Genomic DNA, 16,396 nt, shown 5'->3' on the forward strand with positions numbered 1-16,396 from the left:
CGGAGAACTAAATAAAACACCTGGAAATTGTACAACTCAATGCTGAACAATGAGTGGGTCAGGAAGGAAGTCAAAGAGACAATCAAAAGATACATGGAAACAAATGAGAATGAAAACATAAGCTACCAGAACTCAAGGGATGCAGCTAAGGCCATATTAAGGAGAAAATTTATAGCTCTGCAAGCATTTCTCAGGACGGAAGAAAAGATCCACATAAACAACTTGACTTTACAGCTCAAGATCTTAGAAAAGGTTCGACAGAATGAACCCAAATGAGAGAGAAGGAAAGAGATCATCAAACTTAGAGCAGAAATCAATGACATAGAAACCAAAGAAACAATCCGAAAGATCAATGAAACCAAGAGATGGTTCTTTGAGAAAATAAATAAGATAGATAAACCACTAGAAACACTCACAAAGACAAAGAGAGAGAGAACACTAACAAATCAAATCAGAAATAAGAATGGGTATATCAAAATAGAAACCAAAGAAATTCAAAAGATAATCAGAGATTACTTTGAAAGTCTGTATGCCACAAAACAAGAGAACCTAGAAGAAATGGATAAATTCATGGATTCCTATAATCTCCCAAAGCTGAACCAAGAAGATCTAGAGTACCTAAACAGACCTATTAACATCAAAGAAATTGAAATTGTAATCAAAATTCTTCCCAAAAACAAAAGCGCAGGTCCAGATAGATTCACTAGCGAATTTTTCCAAACACTTAAAGAGGACCTATTGCCCAGTTCTCCTCAAGCTTTTCCAGGAAATTTAAAAAAACAGAAACTCTCCCAAACAGTTTCTATAAAGCCCATATATCCCTAATACCAAAAGGAAACAAAGACACCACAAGAAAAGAAAACTACAGGCCAATATCCCTGATGAACACGGATGTGAAAAATTTCAACAAAATACTAGAAAATAGAATTCAACAACACATCAAAAAGATCATACACTATGACCAAGTGGGATTCATCCCGGGCATGAAAGGGTGGTTTAACATTTGGAAATCAAACAACATAATTCATCATATCAACAAAAGAAAAGATAAAAATCATACGATCATATCAATAGATGCAGAGAAAGCATTTGACAAGATCTAGCAGCCATTTATGATGAAAACCCTTGCCAAAACTGGGATAGAGGGGACTTTCCTCAACATAGTTAAGGGCCTCTACCACAAGCCTACAGCAAGCATCATCCTCAATGGTGAAAAAATGAGAGCCTTCCTCCTTAGATCAGGAACGAGAGAAAGGATGCCCACTCTCTCCACTACTGTTCAATATAGTACTGGAAGTACTTGCAATAGTGATTAGGAAAGAAAAAGATATTCAGGACATCCAGGTAGGAAAGGAAGAAATTAAGCTCTCACTATTCGCGGATGATATGATACTATACTTAGAGAAACCTAAAACCTCTACCAAGAAACTCCTAGTAAGAATAGGCTTGTACAGTAAAGTGGCAGGCTATAAAATCAGTACCCGATAATCCATGGTTTTCCTATATGCAAATAGTGAGAGAGAAGAAAGTTACATGAAGAAAACAATCCCTTTCACAATTGTGCCTCAGAAAATCAATTACCTAGGAATCAGCTTAACTAAGGAAGTAAAGGACCTGTACAAAGAAAACTACAAAATGCTATATCAGGAAATAAAAGAGGACATGAGGAAATGGACAAATATTCCCTGTTCATGAATCAGGAGAATTAACATTGTCAAAATGGCAATACTTCCCAAAGCACTGTACAAATTCAATGCAATCCCTATTACAATACCCATGACATTCTTCAAAGAAATTGAGCAAACAATGCTGAAATTTATATGGAACAATAAGCCCCCACGAATAGCTAAAGCAATTCTTGGGAAAAAGAAAATGGGAGGAATCAACCTCCTTAACTTCAAACTCTACTACAAAGCAGTAATAATTAAAACAGTATGGTACTGGAACACAGGCAGAGCTGTAGACCAATGAAACAGGGTTGATTATACAAACAACTCCCCCCAAGCATACGAGCATCTAATCTTTGATAAGGGGGCAAGAAAAGTGAAGTGGAGCAATGAAAGCCTCTTTAACAAATTGTGCTGGCAAAACTGGACAGCTACATGCAAAAAAGTTGGCTCAGATCTCTGCCTAACACCATGTACAAACATAAGATCAAAATGGATTAAAGACCTCAGCATCAGATCGGAATCCATAAGGTACATTGAAGACAAAGTTAGTAAAACCCTCCATGGCATTGAAGCTAATGGTATCTTCAAAGATGTCACAACACTGGCCAAGCAAGTGAAAACAGAGATAGACAAATGAGAAGCTTCTGCACCTCAAAAGAAACAATGACCAAAATACAAAGACAGTCTACAGAATGGGAAAGGATATTTGCCCAATACACACCCGACAAGGGGTTGATATCAAGGATATACAAAGTACTGGTTGAATTCCACAAGAAGAAAACACCCAACCCCATCAAAAAATGGGGCAATGAAACGAACAGAAAATTTCTCAAAGAATAAATCTGAATGGCAAAAAGGCACATGTGAAAATACATCATTAATCATCAGGGAGATGCAGATCAAAACAACAATGAGATATCATTTCATACCACAGAGACCTGCCCACATCCAAAAGAACAAAAGCAACTGGTGTTGGCGCCGATGTGGCGAGAAAGGGACCCTCCTTCACTGCTGGTGGGAATGCCGACTGATTCTCCAAAAATTAGAAATTGAGCTCCCATTTGACCCAGCAATACCACTCCTGGGAATATACCCAGAAGAGGCAATAAAGTATAGTCCAAGTGACATCTGCACTTTTTTGTTCATTGCAGTACTGTTTACAATATCCAGAATCTGGAAAAAACCTGAGTGCCCAAGAATAGATGACTGGTTAAAGAAACTTTGGTACATCTACACAATGGAGTACTATGTAGTTGTTAGAAAGGATGAAGTCATGAAATTTACATATAGGTGGTACTACATGGAAAGTATCATGCTAAGCGAAATGAGTCAGAAAGAGAGGGACAGACAGAAAGATTACATTCATCTGGGAAACATAAAGTAACAAAATAGGAGACTAATACCAAGAATAGTCGAGATAAATACCAGGATGTTTCCTCCATGGCTTGGTGACCAGTTGCACACTCTAGGGGTAAAAGCAGCTCAGATAGAGAAGGGAGCACCAAATTAAGGGCGTTGGGAAGATCCGCCCAGGATGGGTGATGCATGCTAAAGTAAACTATAGGCCGATCACGATTGCCACTCAATTCCTCTTTTGCAAACCACAGCACCCAGAAGGAGAAAGAGAACAGGGGTGAGTGCCCTGTCACAGAGGTTGGGTGGCATTTGTTGATGGGGGGTGGGACGAATACTGGGATTAGTGGTGGTGGAGAATTGGCACTGGTGGAGGGATGGGTACTTGATCATTGTATAACTGAAACCCAAGAACAAAAATTTGTAAGTCTACAACTGTACCTCATGGTGTTTCACTAATAAAAATTAAAAAAAAAAACTGAATGCAGTCAGAAAAAAAAAAAGAAATTCCAAATGAGATCAGACCACTGTCTCCCTCATGCAAAATTCTATTTCATGGAGTGGGAGAAAGGACTGAAAATTTTAAGAGAACTCCCAGAACAACCACCAAATGGGAGCTTTTTGGCACTATTGTGGCAACAGCAACATGGGAAGATGCCATCATTGACAACATTGACGAGGATTACGATTGACTGGTTCAGCATCCATGATAGTGTGGGGAATGTTGAGAGGGAGAGAGAGAGAGAGCGAGAGAGAGAGAGAGAGAAAACCACTTAGAGACGCCTGTCTTCGGAAACTCTCGTGCTCATTTGCTAACGTGGTTGGTGGGAAACTAGGGACATTAATGGAAGGAATTTACACTGGTGGTGGGATTGGTACTAAAACATTTAATGACTGAAACAACCATATTATTTGCAGGTATGTAAAGCATGATATTGAAATTTTTTAAAATAATAAAATATTGGAGACAGAGAGAGTATAATAGGTTAGGTGCTTGTGTTGCATTTGGTAGACCAAAGTTTATCCCAGCTACCGTAGAAGTGTTCCCTAAGCACAGAGCCATAATAAAATCATGAGCACTGCCAGGTGTGGTGCAAAAAACAAATATATAATAAAATATTAAAGTGATGTTTTTTTGCAGGCTCCCAAATTCACAATCCAATAAATCATCATCAAATGATGTTCATTAGCAAATTTGCCATGATCCATCTAATTCTGATGCTTAGAAACAGTATTGAAAAAAACAGATGAGTCTTTTTTTCCATTAATGTAACTAACAAACTGGGCATGAAGAGAAATCATGGCAATATGATAAAAATTGGAACAAGGTTATTAACATGAGATAATTTAATAGTGCATACCTTAGGTGAGAGAAAATTGAACTTCTAAACTGTAAACTATTAAACCATAGAGAAAACAAAGGAAGCAATAAAATCCTGCAAAAGCTACTTAACCCTGGATATTTTCCTGTGCAGCCAGACAACAGTCCCTTCATGAAAAATGATTTTTATCAACCTCATGAACTGGAGACATAATGGAAACCATTATAGTATTGACCTATCAAACCTGATGAAAAGATCCACAATGAAAAATAGATGGCATAAATAAAAAAATATGAAAATGTCTTCTTAGGTATTTTTCTCATCAAGCAAAAGAAATCGGGAGAAAACATCCAAACAACCTAGGAGCCAAACCACAAAGACAGGTAAGGTAATTATTTTCTGAGTCTTATTAAAGGGTCTTATTTCTAAGGAATGAGACTTTTGGTCCAGAATAGTTTATAAGATTACACAGGTATTAAAACTTCAAATATATAGGTTTCTGTTTCTGTACATTTTCTTTTCAAATAGGGCATTGACAATTTAACATAAGACATAGGCTACTCAATTCTAACGTTCAGTGCATGAAATACAGTAAACCTTTATTGTGTGTAGATTTCAGTAGTCAACTTATTTCAATCTTAGAAGATTTTTTAGATTTCTTTTTAACTTTTATTACAAGCAGCAAACACATGAAAAAAGATTAGACTTCTCTAATAACCGTTTGAAAAGGGGACTGACTTAATTGAATAGAATATCATTTTTATAGAAGATCTTAAATTGAATTTCATTTTCTGACATAGATATATATGCATACAATTAATGTTAATGAATGCCAGAAAATAGAGGTCTTTCCAAACTAGATATAATATAGAGAAACTGATTATTTATGAATAAGCATATAAAAAATTTGGTAGGATCATAATGTTTAAATAGATTAAAAATTTGTGATTAAACCTGTAGGTTAAATCATTAGAGTTAAATGGTAGTCAAGGTCAGCTCTGAATTATTTTGAATTTGTAAGGTTGGAATTAATAAAATTTTATTATATAGATAAGTAAAATATTAACACCACAAAGTATGTCGTTGGCTAAAGGTAAATTTCATAGAGTTGGCCTTAAGAATAGAATGAAGGTCACCCTTGAAAGATATTTGCTTGTAAATATCTCCCTTCAGAAGACCTAATCAATGAAGAAGGCTGAATCTGCATACATTTGTTTTACTGTGCTTCCCATATAACCTCTCTAACTGATCCTTTCCTTTCCCCAAAGTTCTTTGCATTAACTAAGCTAAAGAACATACAGGAAAGTCACATTGTTTTTCTGGGTCTCTTTCATATCATAGGAATTATCTATGGTATTAATAAATCCCATCTTACTTTTCCCCTTATCAAACTATCTGATGCTTTTTGGAATAGATGTTTGGCCAATTAAGATCCCAATCAAGTAAAGAGTAATTATTTTCTCAACAGTTTAACTGAAATTTTTATTGTTGAAGGAGAAACCTAATTCTATGAAATTACATACTCCGAAATTTTGTACTGGGAGAATGAATGGAATATGATAATTAAGTAGTATCTAACTTTTGTGACTTGGGAAAAGAACATTTTCAAATTTATAAAAATAATAGACACTGGTGACCTCGGTAGGGCGTGAAGGACGGACTGGAACGCCCCCCTTCCCATGAGGTCCCTGCCTGCCCGGAGGGGAAAGGGTGTTGCCCCAGTCGCCCTCTCCTCTGGAAAGAAAGATGGCGGCCGCATGGGAGCCTTGTGGACAGCAGGTTTGAGCCGGGGGTGGGGGCGGCAGGGACCTCATGGGAAGGGGGGCGTTTCGGTCCGTCCTTCATGCTCTACCGAGGTCACCAGTTGCCACCCACGAGCGGCTCTCCAGCACGGCCACTACTCCAGAGCACAGAAACCAATCTCTTAACTACCTAACTTTTAATAGAAATACTTCCAGGGTTAATAAGTAAAATAGCAGAAATCCAAAACCGCATGGCCGCGATAGCATTTAATTTTTAAAACCCATTTTTAAATTTTTAAATTTTAAATTTTTAAAACTCATATAATTCTTAAAACCCAGCTGTAGAAAGCAAATCATTTCACAACGCTTTTTCAGCATGTCTGATTTGGGGGGGGCGGGTGGTAAACTCTAAATAATAATGGTACATCTTTTATCAAAACAATGAATCTAGTCAAAGTAGATAGAGTGTTAACTAGAACTCATCTGCCTCACTGGAATTGGGAGGGATGGGAGGTGGGGTTCTATTGGGGTTCACGGTTAAAAATAAGTATTAGTAAAGGGAAATGTGTTTGATATTTACATGACTGAGACCTAAACCTGAAAGCTCTGTAACTTTTCCCACAGTGATTCAATAAATAAATAAATTATAAAAAAAATAGACACTAAGATTTTTTTAAAGCACATTTAATTGGGGGAGGGGCATGGCATTTGGTTCATAGTTAGTGGTGATCAGGGGGCTATGCTTGGTTCTGCTCAGTAATGATCCCTGGTGCTGCCAGAGATTTGAACCAGGGTCTATTGAATGGAAGGCAAACACCTTAACCCCTATACTTTCTCTTGGTCCCAAAGTTTAAAAAATTGGGGGTCTCTCAAGCAGTGCTCAGGGGACCTGGGATCAATCCCTGTTACACTAGGTCAGTTGGGCCAGATGGTTCAGTGCTAGAGCCCTGTGATGTATGTCAGACCCAATGGTGCTGAGGCCACTGTAGCTATGCCCAGTGATGCTTGTGAAAGGGGAAGCCTCAGTTTTTCTTTGCCAGCTGCTCCGATTAGTCCCACTTTTTTGCTGGTGCATTGTACATTTTTGACTTCCTGCAAATTCCTGTGTTCCCTGATAAATGGGGAGTTAACAGTTGTTTATCATAAAATTCTGCCTCAGAGCTTAGGCTCACAGGGAGACTAAGAAAATGGACAATACCTGAGGCAGATAGCTAGAAAGTCTCAAACCAGCCAGACCACTCCGTAAATTTCCTGCATTCTCTGTAATATTGTCTATTGATAAGAAATGCAAAGGACCTTTAAAAAGGCCTACACAAAACTTTTGCTTTAACTTAGTCCTATATTAATTTCTTCCCTACATGGGGTTTTCTTTTCCTTTTTCTTCTACTTTCCAAAAACCTTTCTAATTTCTAACTCTGAGTCTGACCGTTTTCATTATTCAATATTTTCAAGAGTGAAAATATGAAGAACCTGGGAATTACAAACCAACAGAGACCTGCCACTGCAGCTTCTCCATCATCTGCATCCCTCAGAGGACTATTTACTAAGTGCTGGGGATTGAATTTATGCATGTAAGGCTTGTGTTCCTGACCCTGAATTATCTCCCTGGATACTAAGATATTTATTCCTGATACATTCAGTCATATGTTAAAATAAAAAGCAGAAACATATTTTTACTATCGTATTTTGAGAATGGAAAGACAGTATAGTTGGTAAAGCACTTGTCTTACCTGCAGATACCCTGGTTGAATATCCAGCACCACATATTGTCCCTTGAGCCCACCAATAGTGATCCCTGAGCACAGAGCCAGGATTACTTGAGTACTGCCCTGAGTACTGCCTGGTGTGATTCAAAAACTAAAAAATAAAATTTTAAAAATCATTATATCATTATATCTTATCCCTATCTTATCCCTTATCCCATTATATCTTATCCCTAAAGTATACACTAATCTGCATGTCTATTTAGTTAAAAACAAAAAAAATAACACTTTAAACTCAAGGTAAATCACATGCCATGAAGAATGAGTTATTTTTTCACTCTGTAATATTAGATTGTAAAGGAATAATTGAAATATCTTTAGGATGCATGTCATTTTACAAAGTTGTTCTCTTTTTTAGACAACTATCATTCTCCACTCTGAATTAACAGCTTTAACAATTATATTCCACAAAAGTGTGCAATTTTTTAAATTTACAAATTCAGTAAAAAGGACTCTCATTTACTTCTAAGAAATGAGTGATAACCCATTTTTACTACTTTCCTCACATTCTTTGCCTTCTGTAACCCAGTGTTTTTTCCAGAGTCCTACTATAAAATCTGCCTTCATTTAACTTTTTTCCAAATGGACTACTTTTCTCAGTATTTCTTCATTTCCCCTTATTCTTACTATTCTCCATAAAGCATGTCTGAGCCAGTCCTCTCTGCATTTCAGGATTTAGTAATCTGAGAATTTAATTACCCAAAGAGCAGTTTGAAAGAGTATTAATGATTTAACTTGTCTCCCATAAACAACTTCTTATGATTCACTTTGAGTATTCAAATAAAATTCAATAAGCATATATTACGATGTGGTCAAGAATGTATTTTGCAATACCATCTTCTAGTTTGATGAAGTCCGAAGAGACTTGGGTTAAGTAAATTCCTCAAAGTCACATAGACATTTCAGACTGGATTCCAAACCATTATTTGTGACTGTAATGTAATCAGTATTATAATCTAATTTAATCTAACAGAATTATTAAACATGAATCTAGAAAAGCTGTAGGAGAGCTGTTTTGACAAAATGCATGCTGTGATAATTTGAGAGCTCACTTGGACAGACAGATATTTACTTCATGGATATGCAGATTTGTGCCCTTTCATTGTCCAAAACAGTGGTATTAGCACATGCATTGAGCTTTTGAAACATGGCTGGTGCAAATTTAGAGGAGCTGGAAGAGGAAACTGCACACAGAGTTCAAAGGCACAGTATTAAAAATAATGCAAATGATTTCATTAACATTTTGATTGATACTTTGGATATACAGAGTTGATGCAGAGGACAGGAAGCCCCCCTCCCACCACTCCCCTTCAATGGCAATGATATCTTGGGAAGCAATAAAAACAACTAGCTGTAAGGCTGCCTTAAACCCCACCTAGTGAGCAAAGGAATTAGAGCCTGATAAGACCTTTACCTAGAGTCAGCACAGCCCCGGGAAGGCTGGACAGCCCTCCTAGAGAAGCTCCAGCAGGAATGCAAAAACAATGGGCAGGAAAGGAATGTCTATGGAGACCACCAACTACTCCCAACTCTATCTCTTGGCAACCAGCCTAGCCGTGAACTGTTCTTGCCTAGGTAGATAGCCCCACATGGAGCAGATTGGGAGAAACATTGTAAAAGGCAAATTGAAGAAAGGAAGAGCATGTGCACATGCTGCCTCAATCCGTGTGCTGCCTGTGCCCATGTGTTGTTGCTGAACACATGTGGTTTATGAACAGACATTGAGATCCCTTCTTGAAATCGATACTTTCATACATTTATGCTGGCATGTATACTGGGGCTCTCTCTCTACTGGAGAGGCCTGCCTTCTCTCTTATTACTTTCCCTCTCTGTGTCTTTCTCTGTCTCTCTGTCTCTGTCTGTCTCTGTCTTTCTCTGTCTCTGTCTGTCTCTGTCTCTCTGTCTCTGTCTGTCTCTGTCTCTTTCTCTCTCTCTGTCTCTCTCTCTCTGTCTCTCTCTGTCTCTCTCTCTCTCTCTCTCTCTCTCTTTCCTCCTCCCTTGATTATTCCTCAAAACTTCCAAAATAAAACTTGTTTTTACTTTACTGCCCATCTCCTGAACTTCTTTTCTGTGAGAAAGGCCGGGGACCCAAAAGGCCTGGATAAGGTCTAGAACTAACTTTCCTTCCCTGAAAGGAGCAAGGCTCACAGGAGATGCTTATCAGTCTTAGATTTCCCCAGCGTTCCCCAGGTGGCAGAGAGAAACATTAGATCTTTTCTTGAGGCTGCCAACTCTCTCCTCCCCAGTTTACATGTCACCCGGGGACCCCACCAGCCTCAGAGTTAAATGAAATATAGAATTGAAATTAATCTCATCTGTTCCTTTTAACCTTTTTGACAAAGGTGTTGCAATTTACTTTTGTTCCTCATATTCTCTCACTTGGAGAGAACTTTCTTGGATCATACTGTTCAAAGTGGAGTCCCCAGACTTGCATCCACTGGGGTTTGTTGAAAATCAGAATTACAGAATGAATCACAAGAAGTACTGAGTCAGTCTGCATTTTTAACAAGATGTCATAATATAAGTAATCCTAGTACAGTTTGAAAAGAAACTTCTTGACCATTTTTAGGGCAGACACTGGTTCTTATTTTTCTGTAACTCTGTAATTCCTTGAAAATAGTGTCCACAGACAGCACAACTTCATGTGAACGCCTTGGTCAAGGCCTACTAATTACTGGTTTTAATAATAAACTATTTATAATAAACATAATCAGCTATTTATATAAGGTTTGCTCCAAACCAAATGGTGACTGTGGGACCAAATGGCGACTGGCTGATGAAATAGTCACATCCCCAGAATTAAAGATTCTACCCCTAGCACAGAAGACAGAACTTATAGCTTGTCTGGTGACTGAAAACCACCAGTCTGTGTTCCATGCTTCCTCACACTCATCTTTTACAGACAGCAGAAGGCCAGGCCTAGCACAATGGTGGAACCAGTCTGGTCTCTGCTTCCTTTTCCCGCCCAAGATAACTTAAAATCCTGCTTACCCTTTTCCAGAGAGAAGCTCAACTGTAGCCTTGCCATGGGCCTGTTGGGTCCACCCAGGAGTGCACCCCAGTAAACTTCTATTTCTTTACCTTACTTGTCTCAGTTCCTCTGTCTGTGCTGGCTGACATCAGCCATCTATCAATTTCTTTTCTATTACTCTTACTACTTTTTCCATGTCAAAATGCTGTTAGTTACCAATATCACCTTTGTGAGAGTAATATTGAGTTAAATTATTTTTCTATGCTTCAAACACTAAAGATAACAGACAATGGCCTTTGACAAGTGAATAATATGACATATGAAAGTCATGTAGATATTTCATTTCTTGAAATAGGAAAACCTGGGACTAAACAATTGTAATGAGTAAATTCAACAATGCTGCAAGGGCATAATTGTCAGCCAGCTCTCCTCAGAGAGTGGAGAATATGAAGGTTATTGTTCAACAGTGCAGGGAGACAGGCTGTTGCCTTGGTCTGTTTTGTAATTTGCAATTTGGGGATGGAGGGAAACGAAGCAATAATCTTTTCTGTTCCTTTTCCCCTTGTTCTTGTTACAAATAGTTCTCATTCCAGTTCACAACTCCGCCCCTACTTATGGAGGAATTTAGTTAGAGTTTGTTGCTTCTGAAAGCGAAGGATCATGCTAATGAATCACTAAAAAGAAAGCTGGTCTAATTATAGCCAAATGGTGCAAAATAATCTTACTTATGATTGCCCTTGATTAGGTGTAGGCTGCTATGTTCGCTGCAGGGGACTGTGGATGATCACTGAAAAGCAAGGTGCCCACTGGCTGTCAGAGGGGGGAGGATGTACAGAAAACAAAAATACTGCAGTTTTATTCTATTATTTTGGGGTTAAAGTGAAATTTTAAGGTTTCCCATACTCATAGCTCACTGGAATTGCTTACTAGTGAATTGATCCCATGTTCAATAGGTACATATTAATCAACTAATAATAAACTATTTACACATAGGCTATGATTGTATTGTGGTCAGATTTCATTCGTATATGAATAGCAATTTGTTTAAGTCACTACTCACAAAGGGTGATTTACTGGAAATCTAAGTGGAATTTCATGAAACTCATAAGTCTGGCTTGCAGAGTGTCATTCTAGAACAGATTTCAGGTAGCCCAGAACTAACTGTGGACCTGAAAAGTTCCAGAGGATTCAATGGCTATTCTGAGACTTTTCATTAAGTGTCCTGCCATTGCTTTTACTAATCCAGTGGGGGATGATCCAGTTCTCTCATTCTTAGCTTCCTTCTGCTGAAATTTAGCTTCTCCTTCCTTATTCTTCAACTTAAGCTTATACTATTCTATCACACTTTCCTTAAGCATAATCCTACGTCATGATCTTTCAGACATAAACCTTAGCACTTTATTGGCAATTATTAGTTTAGTAGTTCAGATTTTAGAGCAAGTATCATGAAGTTATCTCTGCAGGCCAGTACACAATTATAACAAAATGTATAGCAACGAGGACCATTAGTGAGGATGTTTCCTTTACAAATGGTAGGGAAGCAACAAATGTCGTAATTGATATATTCTTTTTATATTTTCTCTTATTAACAAACATTTATTTAGTACATGTATTTGTTGGCTCTGCTCTGAGAGATTGGAATAGATCAATAAGCTATACCTGACCTTTCAAAGTATTAATAGTAAGAGTGCAATGCAGAGAATTACCATGGTGCAGGGGAAGGGGAAGAGGACTGACAAATTGACTAGATAGGATGCAAAGAGAGGTCTCCTTAGTTAAACTGGTACTTTGAGATATTCTGGAAGTGGTGCTATTTGAATAACTTGCAAATCAAAAATATAGAGAAATGCAACTTAAATTAGTAAAATCTTCCCTTCCGTTTCTTAGGTTATATAAAAATATAGGCAAAGTTTTCTTGTGATACACAGACCACTGAGAAGAGACATTTCAAATTTAGGTTGTTAAGGTTTCTAGAGCTGTTCTCATTCTCCAAATAACCTATTCCTTTCAGGTACTGCTTCTTGTATACAAAACTGGGATTTATTTTGCTTTGTTTGGTTCTTAATAAAATATCAAGAACTCTGTGACTCAGAAACTTGCCTTCTTGGTCTTTTTCTTCCAAATCATAACAAAGTTCTTAGGTCCTGAGCATGGTACTTTCCACACAGATTCATAGCACAACACCCCCCCCCCCCAACACACACATACACACATGCACACACACACACCCACACCTCTACAAGGCTCAATCTCCCATCAGATCTTTTAATTACTTGTTTCCTGACTTTTACTTCAGCATCATCATCTCCCTCTTGTTCCCCATGCCACTCCCAGGGCTATTCTCAGCAGAGAAGAACACCACCAAAGTCCTTGAGCTCTCTCCTATATTACACATTCAGTTGCCTTTGCTACAACTGCTTCTTCAAAAAATGTCAATGGGGCCAAAGAGATAGTAGAACAGGTAAGGTGTTTGCTTTGTTTGCTTTCCTTGCTTTACTGGATTCAATTCAAGCTCTAGAACCACATAGGATCAACCCCGCCATCTAAAAGTTCTTGAACAATCTGGTCAGTCATTAACCTCCAGACATTTCAACAGGTCAGTCCTTTGTATCCTTCAAGTCTTCAGTAAAATTTCATGTTTTGAAACATAAGCTTGATAAAGCCTGTTATGATGATTCTGTTTAATATTGTCAGCTACCTGTTAAATCCTATGACCTTGCTTTTTATAAAAATGTGTTATTGCATTTCAATGTGCTATATGTTTATTTATGATGAACATTGTTTATCTCTCTTTTTCAGTTAGTGTTTAAGTTCCTTAAGGACAGTGTTTTTGCATTTGTATAATGATGTGTCCCTTGCGTCTATACCATAGAAAGTTTCGATAAATATTGAATGAATGAATAATGGAGTCCTACCTAGCAGGCACACATTCATTTGGCACTTCTAAATCTTGCCACATCCCTGTGTGTTGCTGAAGAATAAAATGGGTTATCACGACCCAAGGGTTCCATCATCTTTATTCTCCATCCTGTATGGGGAACTGTATCTTCTTTCTCTTGAAGCTACTGTTCTTCTTCTGATATAACCCTTTTAGGGAAACAAAGCCATGAGGGAGGTTATTTTTAAACAGTGTAAGCTTTTCACCTTGGCTTAAACCTCTATTAGGAATGAGAAGGGAAAATAAAAAATAAATAATAATTGATCCAACACTCATAGCTGTCCCTGTCTTCCCTAGGAGAGTCAGTTGTAAAAAGCCTCAGGGCTATGGTGAATCCATAATTTGTGAAAGCAAAATTTAGAAGTCTCAGCTTTAAACCTACTGATATTGACTTAGCTTTCTAAGTGGCTTTGTAACTAAAACATATGGTGTCATTTCTGTTTATAAGACCTTGTTTTAGTACTTTCTGTCAGTTGGGCATTGAAAGTTAGTTTATATGTTCTGATATGTAATATTTTTAAGCCCATGTCACATAGCATCGTATAAAATAGGCCATTGTTTTTCTGAATTTATCTTGCTAGGTTGAAAACAATTATTTGGTTACATAAATGAAGCATAAATTTTAACAATAAAGTTTGACAATTAAAATATGGTGGAAGACTTCCCTAGGGTAAAGACATATTTAAATGAAGATTAGATTTCAACATTTAATGGGTTTGGATTTTTACTAAGCTAAAGATTGAAACTATACTATCAGAGAGAAACTTTTAAATTCTACTGTAAAATATATACATAGTTCTAAGAGCATAACACCAAGCAGAGATTTTACATTAAGGAGAATGATTAAAAAATATATTTGTTATTGGAGTTGTTTGCCTGTAGAATTATTTTCCAGCCTTTGACTCTAAGTCTGTGTTTGCTCTGACTCTTCAGATGTGTTTCTTGTGGGCAGCAGAATGTTAGGTTCAATTTTCTGATGCATCCTGCCACTCTGTGTCTTTTAACTGGTACATATAACCCATTGATGTTTAGAGAGATTATTGCTATGGGTTTTTGTCCCATCTTTCTGCTGAAGCTTGGTGTATTTGAGGGGCTTGTCTTGTCTTAAAGTAGCCCATTTAGTTGCTCTTGTAACCATGGTTTTGAGTCTATGAAGTCTCTGAGCTATTGTTTGTCTGTGAAACTGTGTGTTGTTCCTTCTGATATGAATGAGAGTCTAGCTGGGTATGACGACTGGAGGAATCGGTCAGAATGGGAGATGTGTGCTGAAAGTAGATAATGGACCAAACATGATAACCTCTCAGTATCTGTATTGCAAACCATAATGCCCAAAGTAGAGAAAGAGTATGGAGAATATTGTCTGCCATGGAGGCAGGGGGAGGGTTGGGAAGGGGAGTATAGTGGGAAGATTGGTGGTAGGGAATATGTTCACTCATATGTGAAGCTTGACCCTAGTGTGTGGAAAGCAACCTGGATGGAGTGTGGTGGCTGTTAGGTAGTGGAGGTCGACTGCTGGGGCTGGGGCAGGGCTCATACCCGTCCGGGTGGGGAGGGCTGGGGCAGGGCTCATACCATTGGGGTGGGGAGGGCTCACACCCGTCCCCCTCTGGGACACCTCAAGCACCCCAAGTGAAAACAGCTTGGCACAGAGTACGGTGACATGGTTATTGGGGCCACATTCATTTGATACTCACTTCCAGGAAAAGCAACCATGACTTCTAGAAAATGGCCGATGATGGGATTATTTGGCACCGGACCACAAATGAAATTTTTTATCATCTAATCTCTCTAATATTCCTCCTAACCTCACACTATTCATGATTATAATTTTATGTCACATAAATCTTTACCCAAATTATTTATAAATCTTTCAGGCAAAACAAGATAATGTTCAGTTAACCTAAATTTCAGCCTTATGAACTTAATTGATAGCACTGCACTGTCCTGTCCTCCCATTGTTCATTGATTTGCTGGAGTGGGCACCAGGAACGTCTCCATTGTGAAACTTGTTACTGTTTTTGGCATATCAAATACACCACAGGGAGCTTGCCAGGCTCTGCTGTGTGGGCAGGATACTCTCAGTAGCTTGCTGGGCTCTCCGAGAGGGGTGGAAAAATCAAACCCGGGTTGGCCACATGCAAAGCAAACACCCTATCTGCTGTGCTATCACTAATTAGATCTTTTTGAATAAAATTATTTCATGTTATAAATATTTCAGCTTCATTTTATTCAGCATTACATTTATTGTGCTCATATTTTGAATAACAGTAAATTTTACATATTTTTATATTCCTCGCTAGTTTTTAAAATTCTTATTATTAGGATCAGGACCTAATCAATTTTTTTAAATATTTATTAGTGAAAAACCATGAGGTACAGTTATAGACTTACAAATTTTTGTGCTTGGGTTTCAATTATACAATGATCGAGAACCCATCCTTCCACCAGTGTCCATTCTCCATCACCAATGATCCCAGTATCCCTCCCACCCTAAATTTTATAATTCATTCATTTAATCCATAGTATGTTAGAGCTGGAGAGATAGTATAATGGGTAAGGTGTTTACTTTGCACAGTGTAAAACTCGGGTTTAATCCCTACTTTTCATATGGTCCCTAGAACCCACTAGGAGTGATTC

Source organism: Sorex fumeus, unplaced genomic scaffold, assembly GCF_029834395.1.
Source record: "Sorex fumeus unplaced genomic scaffold, SorFum_2.1 ptg000128l, whole genome shotgun sequence".
In the NCBI taxonomy this organism is placed as follows: Eukaryota; Metazoa; Chordata; class Mammalia; order Eulipotyphla; family Soricidae; genus Sorex; species Sorex fumeus.